We start from the raw sequence: 12,071 nt of genomic DNA, 5'->3' as shown, positions 1-12,071 counted from the left end.
TTTCAAGATCAAAATATTTTACAAATTTTCAGAGACACTGTTTTCTTTGTGATTCTTTCAAAGTATCACCACCATTTATCCATAGTCTTGTTCAGATCTTTCTTGGATGCTAATGAACAAGTACAAATGAAGAAAGATACACAAGTCTCAAATTACCTTTCAAAATGTGTGGGTTCTTTCTTAGGTACTTTATTGTGTAAATATTTATATTCTACTCACATAGACAAATATATTCTACTCACATAGACAATTTAAGGAAATCAGAGTTTTGCTGTTAATTCTGGTGATGATTGGGAATTGTTTCTAACCATATCAGTAATTAACTATCAGCAATGTTATATTGATCAGAATAAAGTTTCGATTTAATGGCACCTTTAATTCTGGGTATAAGCTTTCATGTGCATGCACACTTCTTCAGATACATTGAAATAGAAGTCACCACCCATTCCATATAGGTAGGGAGTGTGTTGCCAGGAAGAGTCAATTAGAATTAAGATACATAAGTAATTGAGCAATAGATACAGCTAAGATTGGATTACGGCAGTTTGTAAAACCTGTGAATAGCAGCAAATTAGCTTACAGCATAAATAGTTTACAAACTGATGTGGGAACTGAATGACGTTTCCTTGTAGTGAGATAAGAAACCAATATCTCTGTTAAGCCCTGGGAATTCGATTGTCCTGAGTGTTGTGATAACTTGTAACTCAGCAATCTCCCACTAGTCTGTTTCTGAAATTCTGTGAGTAGGTAACCACTGAACAGAGACTAAAAATGTCTTTACTAGTGAAGGTCAAGAGGCAGTAGTGGAGACCAGGTGGCTGCAGACAGCATGGTGAAGCTATAACCTTCAAACAGGCTATGAATAAGCATGGACTACTTATATTGCACTCCTGGCTAGGCAGTAGTCACACACCTACACCATGCTGTCTGCAGTCACTCATCTGCACCATGCTGCCTTGCCTCCACCACCATTTCTTACCACCTGCCCATAAAGACATAGGAGCTCTTCTGTCCTCCAAGTGCCACTTGGTGATATTACCTTCTTGCCCACCGCATTACCTCCCTTCCGGGCTTCTGCATACACTTCTAGTGATTCTAGGATACATGCATGATTCTAGGATACATGCAGTCTGTTTTTTGCAATTTATTTTCCCCCAGCAGTGAACTATTGAAGCAGAAGCTTTTTCTCCCACCAGTAATTGCTCCAGTGAGACTATTAAGATAGAAAACCCTGAGCTTATACTGTGGATCAACCACCATTTAGAGCATGCTCTAAATGCAAGGAAACATCAGCATTTTGACTGTCAAACCCTTGTATTTTGGTTAAAAGATTTCAGACTGTGAACTATTAAACCAGTATAAAAGAACACACCTCTTTTTTCTCTTCCACCTGTAAATTTCCTAGTGTCCATGTTATATGAAATTTGATATGCTGCTGTTTTACACTAGAATGTGTTAATTATATTTGTCAAAAGAAGGGCTGTGGTAATTGTTTAAGGTCTTACATTGAGATAAACAAGAAAAGAGTCATTGTCTATTTCCCATAATATATTTGGGGGTCATTAGGGAGATGTGACTAGGCAAAATTTCTTGTAGGTAGAATTAGGAGGTGCTATAAGAAGGAACAGAGTGACTAAGGCCCTGTTCATATGAGGCGTTTTGGGCCGGGAGGGGGACGGACCGGGGGTGGAGCAAACGGGCGCGATCCCACGGCAACATCTGGGAATTGTTGCCTGCCCGTCCCTGATCCATCCCTACCGCCGAAAACGCGCACTAAAAAAGAACCCCCTACCTAGGTGGTTGTATCGATTAGAGCGCCGCAAGCCGTGCCGTGGGATTGGCCGGCGTGTCTTTGCGCCAGTGCATCCTGGCCCCCTGCTGTACTGCGCATGCTCAAGCATGCGCAGTTCGGCAGCTTCCCCCTCCCATCCGACTCTTCCTCCCCGGCATCTGATCGTGCCGGGGAGCGACAAGCCGCGGCTCAGGGGATCCGTGGGATCCCGCCGCAGTGTTCCAACTTTGGTGCGGCTCACATTAGCCGCAGATCAGCCGTCCTTTTCCCTGCCGCGTGGCAGGGGCCTAAGTAGTAGGTTGAAGAGGCTATAGAGCATAATTGCTGCTCAAGGTCATTTGACATGCATATGGCTTTCCCTCTTGGGCAATGATATGTCATGTCAGAGAACCTGGTGCTTGTGGAAGGGACCTGCGGTGTGGGAACACACTTTTGTAGACTTTTTGGTAGGGTTTTGTAAGATCATTGTGATTTAATGTTCTAGTGTTCTTCTGTAAATAACATTTAATTCTAGGATATTTTTCCACTTGGGGACCTGTGGTTTTACTACAATTATATTTAAGTAAACACCAAAGGGACCTCAGTGGTGCCAGAACTCAGATCCTTTCTAAGTTTATGGGCTTAGCTGCCTCTGCTTAAGATTGCACTGTACGCATTTCATCCTGCAAATGCAGCTCCAATGATATAAGAGGCCAAAAAAAGAGGGGGGGGAGCCAGTGTACAATGCAGGAAACAAAAAAGGACACCACTGGCAAAAAATATATAACGCACAAGCAAGTAAGCAAGTATATAACAGCAAGTATAATATAATTCAAATAACATAACAAATATGATAAAAAACAATAGGCCAAAGTGCAATAATAAATCATAATAGAAACAAGTCACAGTCTTTCCATGTGTCTATTCCAGCATAGAAGCAATATCAAAGTCCAAATTGGAGTGCAATTCATCAAATTTTCTGAGCCATAAAAAGCCGACGCGTAATCCGGATGCCTGTTGCCGCGTTTCGAATGATTCTTATTCAAGCATGGCTGTAATGGGACCCAGTCTCAAAAGCTGGGTCAAGTCCTCCTTGACTGACCATTCTGGCTTAGTGTATGCCAGACTGTGACTTGTTTCTATTATGATTTATTATTGCACTTTGGCCTATTGTTTTTTATCATATTTGTTATGTTATTTGAATTATATTATACTTGCTGTTATATACTTGCTTACTTGCTTGTGCGTTATATATTTTTTGCCAGTGGTGTCCTTTTTTGTTTCCTCCAATGATATAAGAAGCAGGAAGGGAAATTTCATTTCATTCCTTCTCCTTGCTATAACCCAATGGTCTATATGGATATTACTCCTCTCAGCCCCACACTCTTGAGAAACTTGATTGTGCTATAGGGTGTATTGAAAGCTTATTTAAATTGCACTGCTTTGTGTTTGTAGACAATATTTTATATCATGAAAATTTCATTTGTAAACATTACTCACTTTTATTTGTTATTGTTATGTCAACATAAGTTAAGTTACCCCTGTTGCTGAAGCAATAATTAAAATTGTCCTTAAATCTCAGTAGCTTTTTTCATTCTAACCATTCCACTTTCCAGTTATTTAAAGATTTTTCAACATGCAGAGGATATATATTTGTGAATTTAACACTACTGGTTATTTAACACTATAGTTCACTATAGCTGAACTCTTAAAGCTCTAAAGATCAACAGTAATCTTTTTTTCCAGTTAAAATGCCACAACATTTTATTGTATGTAGTAAACGTTATTGCACTACTGTTGCTTTTGTAGTTTTTCTAATGGACCAGCACAGCTCCCTGGAATTTTTGTATGTTAGCTGTTTGGTGTAAATCTAATAAAGGTACAGATATGCATTTAGTACCAATGTGTTTTATGTGGTCAGCAATCTTACAGCATATCCTTTTACAGTTCTTCAGATATTATACAATTTACTCATTGTTTTCAATGCCTTACTGTAGTGAAATATAAATACTACAAAGGTTATTATAAAATCAGGTTGTGTGTGCAAAAATTAGCGGGTTCTTTCTCTTTTAATTATAGCTTTTAATTATTATTTTTTAATTCCAACATATGACCACGAGCCCTTGGACATGCTTAAAGTAACATATTTGTTTTCTTGCTTCATTTCTAATCTGTCTCTCACATTAAGACTCAAGGTACCTTGGGACAGTCTACATTCTAATATACCTTCTAGTGAAGAGTAGAAGCCTGGAAGCTGGGTTTTCTGACCATGTTGGTAATGTTGCCTTTAGTGGGAGACTTATCCGGAGGCTATGCCTCTTTAGGGGCCCTTGTAGCTTGCTGGGCAGCCTTCATCCATCACTTAGCTGCCTTCACCCAGATAAGAACCAATACAAACTAGGTTCTGGCTGATTTCCTACAAGTACAGTCAGTGCTTCTCCGGTGGTCCTGGTAGTGGGTCAGTCCTTGACTCATTACGCCTGGGATTAGCTCTTCCCCTCCACCTGCAGGGCCAGCAAAACTTTGATCCTGGAGGGGAGGGGATTGTCCTCTGGATCCCCAGTTTCACTGGCCCTGCTTTTGAAGCAGGACGTCTGGCTGTGCTCTGGAGAGCACAAAGATCCTGGTTATCAAGAGACGACAGAAGAAAGAAAGTGAGTGGTAAGGGAGTGGTAAGGGAGACGGGGGAAGGAGTATCGGCCTCCCCACCCCTTCCAGACCCATACCTAAGAGGCAAAGTGAACGGCTGTCGACAGCTTGGGGGCCTCCAAGCAGACGCAGCAGCGGGAAACCAGCCCTCCACCTCCACACGCGATGCGGAGCCGCTGAAGACAACCCTTTTCCCCTCCTTTAGATGCTGGGAAGTGAGGGGTAGAGAGAGAGAGGAGCAGAGGCCGGGAAGCACACAGGTGGCATGGCTGAGTGCAGCGCGATCCCGTTCTGTGCTGGAGCTGAGTTATTTCCACCTGCGGGTGACGAGGCTGGACGTTGTGGCTCCATAACAACAGCTCATCTTGCCTCAGAATCACAGGGGGGGGCGTTTGGTGGGGCCGGAGCCTGGCCGCGGGGGGAAGAAGAAGAAGATTGGATTTATACCCCGCCCTTCACTTGGAGTCTCAGAGCGGCTTACAAACTCCTTTCCCTTCCCCTCCCTACAACAGACACCCTGTGAGGTGGGTGGGGCTGAGAGAACTCTGACACAAACTGGACAGCTGTGCCAGAGCTTGTGACTGACCCAAGGTCACATCAGCAGGTGCAAGTGGAGGAGGGGGGAATCAAACCCAGTTCTCCCAGATTAGAGTCCGCACACTTAACCACTACACCAGATCCGACTGGCCTGGCTATTTATGTTGAATGGAGGCTCCCTTTCCCCCCCCCCCCCCCCCCCGGTTTATTTCCCAAGGATGTTGTGGTTGCCCTGACTCTTGGGGCGGGGAGAAATAGAGTTATGGGGGGGTCAGTTATCAGCAGAGTTTCTTGTACACGCACTCCCCCCTTTCCTCCTTTTCGGAGCCTACAGGGGGGGAAGTAAAAAAGGCGGGAATGGTGGTTATTTTTTGTCAATACAGTGATAGTATGTTACTTTCACTTTTAATCTCTCTGAAAATGGAGGATAAAGCTGGCCCCTCAAGTTCCCTGCCATCAGAGGTAATTGAATCCACCCAAGCTTCCAATAAAGATCCATTGGGTCTGGACTTTTCAAGGGAGGAGGCTCAGTCTAACCTGGTATTTCTGGCCACTGTGTGACACAGAGTGTTGGACTGGATGGGCCTTTGACCTGACTCAACATTGGCGTCTCTTATGTTCTTAAGGAGGAAGGAGAGTTGTCCGAGGAAGGAGAAGAAGCAGTTCCTCTTAGCCAGTCCAGACTTTTCCCTCAAGATCTGTATACCAGGTTGTTGCCAAAGGTTTTAAGAGCATTGGAGCTTTCATATACTCCTAAGACAAATGAGGACACAGAGGCTGCAGACTTTCCAGTGGGGTCTGACAAGGCTATTCCTAAACCTAATGCAAAGGCAGCGGGTGTACCTCTACCAGCGGCTTTCTATAACATGATCATGTCTGAATGGGAACATCCTGCAAATCCCAAGGCTAATAACCCTATGATTGCTAAATTGTACTCTCTTATTCCAGAAGTGACAAAAAAGCTCAAACTCCCAGTGGTTGATGATCCAATCAACTCCCTGTCATCTTCGTCCCTTCTGCCTATGGATGCCGATGGTCTTCCTAAGGACAATTGTGACAAACGTGTAGAGAAGGTGCTACGCAGGGATTTTGAAGCATCTGCTAGTTCCCTGCACACGTCTGCCACTGGCTCATTGTTTGCTAGAGCAGCCTACACTTGGGCCTCAGATCTTACAGCGGCAGAGAGTGGCATACCAAAGGCCCTGAAAGATGAGTTGAAGAAGATTGCTCTAGCAACAGCCTTTGCAGCGGATGCCTCTCTGGATGCATTCCACTTAACAGCTAGAGCCATAGCCAGTAGTGTAACAGCTAGACACAATACGTGGCTCAGAAACTGGGATGCCGACCCAGCAGCCAGAGCCAAAGTGGCGGCAGTACCATTCAAGGGATTCAACTTGTTTGGTGCAGATCTAGAGAGATATCTCATAGAGGATAAGGACAATAAAAAAGGTGCTGCCGTCAAAGAAAAAAGAAAGGAAAACGATGGGTCGTTTTCAGTCTTCTCGGGACTTTCTAGGGCGCTGTCAGTAAACAAGGAATTGTGTATTTTCCATAATGACGGGGTGGTGCTGCGGCCTAAGGTAAACTCAACCTTTCATAGGTCAGGGGACATTGTCCTTCCCTCCTTTTGCCCGGATCCCAAGCATGAGAGGGTAAAGGTCTGGCATTGGTTAGATGTGTGCAGGGCACTGAGTTTTTATATGGACAGAACTAAGGGGTGGAGGAAAACAGATTCTCTATTCGTTTCCTTTCGAAAAAAGGCCCTGGGGGAGGCCATTTCCACTTCCACCATTAGTAGGTGGATCAAGGGATGCATCATTCTGGCCTATAAGGCTCTGGGTATAGGGCCACCGGAGGGGGTCACTGCTCGCTCTTTGAGGGGGGCAGCCATATTGGCATCATATAGGGCATTTCTGTCCCTAGAAGTTATTTGCAAAGCTGCAACCTGGAGGTCTATTCATTCTTTTACTAAGCACTATCGCATAGATAGGGAGCTGCGATGGCTGAAGTGGTTAAGACGCTGAACTGCAGGCTGTGGAAGGTCAGTAGTTCAGCAGTTTGAGACCCAAGTGCTGCATGATGGAGTGAGCTCCCGTCTCTAGTTCCAGCTCCTGCCAACCTAGCAGTTCGAAAGTAAGAAATTGCAAGTAGATAAATAGGTACCACTTCATTGGGAAGGTAACAGCGTTCCGTGCGCCTTGGTGTTTAGTCATGCCGGCCACATCACCACGGAAACGTCTTTGGACAGCGCTGGCTCTTTGGCTTTGAAACGGAGATGAGCACTGCAGCCCTAGAGTCGGATTTGACTGGCTTTCGAGCAAGGGAACCTTTACCTTTACCTTTACTATTGCATAGATAAGCTGGCTTCGGCACAGGCAGCTTTTAGTAGGCGGGTGCTTCAGGATGCCTTGTAAGGACTAGAAGTCTTTAGGCCCATCCTGGGTTGTACTGCTCTTTTATGTCCCGGGGTAATGAGTCAGGGACTGACCCACTACTGGGACCACCGGAGAACGGAAGATTTTATTCACTTACCGTGAAGCTTCCTTCTCGGTGGTCCCAGAGTGGGTCAGTCCTACCCGCCCTGCTTAAGGGGGTGTCTTCCTGTACTGGGGAAGACTGATTACCTGATGGGTGTTCAGTTCAGGAGAATTCTGTATGTCATGGTTTGATGTTCAAATAAAGTTTACTGTTGATGTTGATCACCTGGTGGTCAAACCGGTTACTGGTTGGGTGGCAGGTGGTTCTTTTTGATTTAGTGTTGTACAGGTCGTTGGGGGGAAGATTGGCTTGGTGAATGACGGGATCCAGAGGACAAGCCCCTCCCCTCCAGGATCAAAATTTTGCCAGCCCTGCAAGTGGAGGGGAGGAGCTAATCCCAGGGGTAATGAGTCAAGGACTGACCCAATAAGAACATAAGAACATAAGAGACGCCAATGTTGGATCAGGCCAATGGCCCATCTAGTCCAACACTCTGTCACACAGTGGCCAAAAATACCAGGTGCCATCAGGAGGTCCACCAGTGGGGCCAGGACATTAGAAGCCCTCCCACTGTTGACCCCCCCCAAGCACCAAGAAGACAGAGCATCATCTGCCCCAGAGCCCCTATCTATACCTTGTGGCTAATAGCCACTGATGGACCTCCGCTCCATATGCCTATCTAATTCCCTTTTGAAGACGTCCATGCTTGTAGCCACCACCAATCTGGGACCACCAAGTAGGAAGCTTCACGATAAGTGAATAAAATCTTCCGTTTTTGTTCACCTTTTAAGGAATTTTCCTGCTATCCCATGGAATGAGGTTGCTGTAGAGCCCAGAGTATAGAATCTTCCATTCATCTTGCATTTAACCGCCATACGATGAATGTTACAACAGAGTAATTACTACTTATTCACTAGTATATAAAGTGCTCAGAATTTTGCATAATAGGTCATGTTCCTAAATTTTGTTAATGCAATACAACTTCATTTGAATGTTCAAAGTTATTGTACAGAACATTTTTGAAATTATTATTTAGTGTTACTTTTTTTTAAGCCATACACCCTAAAAGTATTGAAACACAGCCATCTTTCCCCCCTTGCAACACCTAGATATTATTTATTTATAGCCTGCCTTTCTCACTGAGACTCAAGGCAGATGAAATGATATAAACAATATAATTAGACAACATAACACACCCAATAAAGAATGTAATAAGACTGTGATTACAAAGGTAGAAAACAATGCAAAACAAAAAGGTAGAAGACATGATATATAATAAACACTGCAGAAAACATAATTTTAAAAGTAGAAGACAATGCAGTAATAGTGGGATAAAACATATACTTATATTTATTAGCTTCTATGACCAAAGGTCTTAAGCTCAATTATAAAAGATGAATATACAACATTAGCCTGGATAAAACATACAATAAACATTGGAGAGTGCTAGAATCCTTTTCCTTGTATAGAGAACTAGCCTCCTGAACCATTCCATTATACTACAGCCCTATTCTCTCTGTAAAAATGCCATCCTGAACAATTATATTTTACACAATGTGTGGAATGATAGAAGTGTGGGAGCCTTCCTAGCATCTCAAACAGGCCATTCCACAAGGTGGTAGCCACAACAGAGAATGCACATATGTGCAGTTGTTGATCATACCCATTTGCATGTGGCACCATTAAAAGGCTTTGCTCAGATGAGCAAAGCTGTGGCAGTGGTCCTGCAGATACTTGGGTACAAGGGCATAGAAGGCCTTCGTAGGTGATGACTAGTACTTTCAGTTGAACTTGATAACTAATAAATAGCCAATGGAGTGATTGAAGGGGTGTGAAATGCATACTCCCATCTAGCACATGGCGAATCTAAATTATTTTCTTTAGCATCATATTTCATTCAGTCAAGAATGCCAAATGTTCTCAGCCCACTTGGAATAGTCCTCAGTTGTGTGAAAAAAATAGTTTCATTTTAACACTGAGCTATAGCTTGGCTCCTGTGGAGTGTGTGTGTAAGGATGTTTATGAAGCAGTTCTTCTGCACACTCCCACTTCCTCAGCAGTTTTCTGAGACTTCCAAAACACTGAAGTTTGAGATTGTGGAACTCATTTTCTAAAAGACATGTAGCAGTGGATGCTGAAATGAGGGAAACCAGGTGAAATTGCTCACCCTTTCCTCTTCTGTCAGCAGTACTTATACTGATACAAGACATTCCATTGGCATAGCAGTGGTGCCAGTCTGTTTTCTCTTTCTTTCTTCAATCTCATTAGGCCGTGTGGCTTTTGTTCCATTAATGGCAATTAGCCATGATGGCTGAATGGCACCACCATGTTCAGAGGTAGTGAATAGTTTCTGCTGGACAGCAACAAGGTGAGGCTTTTACCTCAATGCTACTACATGTGACATTTTAGGAGATCTGTTTAAACACTGAAAAACATTGAGTAATGAGCTATGGGTGGAATTCAGCAGAGCTGTTCTTATGTCTTATTGGCCCTCACAAACAATGATGTGCACAGACAGTCAAATATTAAAGAACCTTCATGGATCACAGCTGTTGAGGCACATATAGGCTAAGTTCTGTTTTTAATTTTGTGAGCAGCAAATATATAAATGCAGAAGCGGTAATATAATTTAATGCAAATTATATATTATATATATAATTTGGCCCAGGCTTGTTGTCATTGTCCAAATAATAACACATATTTTATATGTACATTCTGTCTTTATCCAGGTTTGTTTGTTTTTAATAAAGTTAGCAGATTTTTGAAATTAACCAAAGAGATAGCAGGGTATGATCTTTAGGTCCTAACTTTCCTGATTTATTTTAAAATAATAGTAGAGAAAACTAATTTAGATCAGTGTGGTGATGGTGTGTTGGATTAGGAGGACTGGGAAAACCTGGTCACAAATCTCCATGAAGATCACGGAAGATCATGGATCTGGGTTACTTTCTCAACCTATCCTACTTCTCAAGAGTTGTCAAGGATGAGATGGGGACCAGAAAATCATGTAAACACTCTGAGCTCCCTGGAAGAAGGGGAAAATAAAAATAAAATGTGTCAGTTTTGTTTGACTTTACTGCTAGTTCTGAAAATGACTATAGCACCAATCAGAAAATCCATCTTCATTATATAAATGGGTTATGACTAGGTACATAGGATTATATCTTAAATTATCTTCTATTAAAGGAAGTGCTCTTCTCCTGGTGGAGGAGGGTATTTTACTGATTGTAACCCTTTCAGTGCAGAGCTCCTACATTGTCCCCAAGATTTTGGAGAATGCAGTGGTTCCAACACCATATTCTTGGATCCTGCATCATATCTTTGATGTCAAAACCTGCATAGAACAAATATTGTGTCACAGCTCACAGGATGATATATGTACAGTAGACCCTAATTATTGTGGGGGGGAGATCCATTCCTGGGTTCACCATGAATAACAAAATCTGCAAGTACTAGGAGGCCAGGTTCTGCTGCCTCCCAATAGTAAAATCCCTCTAAATTTCCAGCAAAATTTAATGATGTAATGATTAAGATAATGGTGCAGCGGGAGTGAAAATAGGCAGGGCAGCCTGTCAAGTGATCAAATTGTGAATCCTGAATAAGCGAATCCCCAAGTTATGAATGGAAAGGGTCTACTGTATTAAAAATGAATGTTGTTTTATTGTTTAGTTTTTAAATAATAACATCTATAAGGTTCTTCCAGTGTTTTAACTATGGTGTCTTTTTTGTCAATCTACAACTTTTACATGCATTTTTTCTAATTGTACATAAAAAGTTGAGTGGAAAGGAAAAATACAGGGCATGCATTGCAGGTTCCTTCCAGGGGCTGTCTTGGAGACTATGCCCCAGCAGGAACCCTTACACCAGAAACTCCTTAGGCCAGGTGCAGCTTTGAAGAATAGCTAAAGTGTGACTTATAGTTGGATTAGGGAGGTGATTATGAGAACTTGACAGAGGTTTATAATAGTATTAACATTGTAGATATAGGGACACTAGGAACAAACTACAGGAAAGTATTTTCTTCATGCTTTGTGGCAGGGGTCGTTTCGTAGAAAAAGAGCTAGGGGAACTCATTAGCATATGCCACACCCCCTGACATCACCAGAAGTGTGTCATAAGGCCACACACTCTGACATCACCGGAAGTGTGTCATAAGGCCACACACCCCGCCCCCAACGGTCCCGGCCCCCGCCGCCGGCTTTGCAGCTCCACTGCCGAGCCCCATGAGGGGCCCGGCGGTGGACCTGCAAGGCCGACGGGAGTGCAAGGAAGCCCCGCAAAGGCCCTCCCTGGCCCCAGGCAGGCGGGGGGGGGAGAGGGAGGGAGGAAGCAACTTACCCTCCCTCTTCTCCTGCCTCCTCCTGGCTGAATGAGGGCCGGAAGCCGGGGGTGGGGCTTCGTCATGTGCCCCGCCCCCCGTACCTTACCCAGGGGAACTGCGATCCCCCCCGAAATGACCTCTGCTTTGTGGCATATCCAAGACATCTGAATGCATTGGATTCGGCACAGAATTTTCACTTGCACAAGCAAAAATGCAAGAAAAAGACTATGATGACTGTCTCCACTTACTTCAGACTTCTTGTATACCCATTGTATTTTTGATTGTGCAAGATCTTGCACAGCCAATTTCTGGGTA

The 12,071-nt window shown here is 43.5% G+C and overlaps 1 protein-coding gene across 1 annotated transcript in view; it reads left to right on the top strand.

Moving 5' to 3' along the window:
- NOVA1 (neuro-oncological ventral antigen 1) overlaps window positions 1-12,071 on the top strand; it is a 252,898-nt gene that overhangs the window by 223,200 nt on the left and 17,627 nt on the right. The window lies entirely within an intron of this gene.

The sequence above is a fragment of the Gekko japonicus genome, unplaced genomic scaffold, assembly GCF_001447785.1.
Source record: "Gekko japonicus isolate JY-2015 unplaced genomic scaffold, Gekko_japonicus_V1.1 scaffold61, whole genome shotgun sequence".
Taxonomy (NCBI): Eukaryota; Metazoa; Chordata; class Lepidosauria; order Squamata; family Gekkonidae; genus Gekko; species Gekko japonicus.
This window is presented reverse-complemented; position numbering and strand designations above follow the sequence as displayed.